The following is a 1,328-nucleotide window of genomic DNA, read 5'->3' on the forward strand; positions in this document are numbered from 1 at the left end:
TGCTGTGGATGCTGCTGCTGCTGCGGCTACTGGTGGTGGTGGTGCTGCTGCTGCTGTTGCTGCTACTGATGCTGCTTCTGCTACTGCTGCTGCAGGTGGTAGTGCGAATGCTGCTATTTCTGCTGAAACAGCAGCAGCAGCAGAAGCTGCTACTGCTGCTGCTGTTTGTGGCTTTGCATGCAGTATCTTGATATGATGTGGGGTGTATATACACCGCGAGTTTATTTGCTGCACTTGCAGTCTGGTGTATGTACATTACTTTTTATCTTACTCCTCGCTGCCTATCTCTTTTAATTCAAAACGACGCAGCTGTGATATTGCTTCTGCTGCTGCATTGCCGCTGCTGCTGCTCCACAGCAAACCTGCAGCAGCAGAAGCAGCAGCAGCTGCTGCTGCTGCTGACGCCATCTGCACTACTCAGTTCTACTCCTGCAGCAGCAGCAGTAACAACAACAACAGTAGTAGTAGCAGCTGCAGCAATAGCGGCAACAGCCGCAGTAGCAGCAAAGGCGGAGGTAGCAGCAGCAGGAGCGGGAGAGGCAGTAGCAGCAGCAGCAATAGCAGCAACAGCAACAGCAGCAGCAGCAGCATATTTATTCTTTTATATATTCATTTATCGTGTTGAGTTGTTTTGTTCGCATTAGTTGATGAAGATGTCCTGCTTTATACTTCTTTTTAATTTTATTTGTTTTAAATATCTGCAGATTTGTTTTAAAATATATTTTTATTTATTTATTTATTATTTATTTTATTTTAATTATTCATTGCTTCTTCGTCCTTCTCTCTCTCTCTGCTGTCTCGTCACCCACCTGTTAGCTGCTGCAGCGTCTTAGAGGCATAAAGGAATAAAAATATTCATAAGAGAGTTAAAAATAAACTCAGAGTACATTAAATAAATAAAAAGGAATAAAAGGAGTAAAAATAAATTCAAATAAACAAACAAATACACAAAAATATATACACCCCAGGAGGTGCGGTCTGGCCTATTGATAGAACAGCTGATAGAAAGCGAGAAAAATAAAATAAAGCAAAATAAAACAAATTTTTATTTATTTATTTGTTTAAATTAGTTTAAATAATTATTTATTATTTACTTTATATTTTATATTTTTAATTTTAGTCAGTTTCCTCCGTCTACCCGCTGCACTCACCAGACACCTGAATTTGAAGCAGAGGTTGCTGCAGCATTTATATTTATTTTAAATAATAAAATATATTAAATAAACATATTAATTAAATAAATAAAAATAAAAATAAATAACAATACTATTTATATTACTCTTTGCTTCACTCACCACCCTAGCAGCTGTGCTGTTCATGCTGTTAAT

Source organism: Eimeria acervulina, genomic scaffold (genome assembly GCF_000499425.1).
Source record: "Eimeria acervulina Houghton genomic scaffold, Eah_scaff510, whole genome shotgun sequence".
Classification (NCBI taxonomy): Eukaryota; Apicomplexa; class Conoidasida; order Eucoccidiorida; family Eimeriidae; genus Eimeria; species Eimeria acervulina.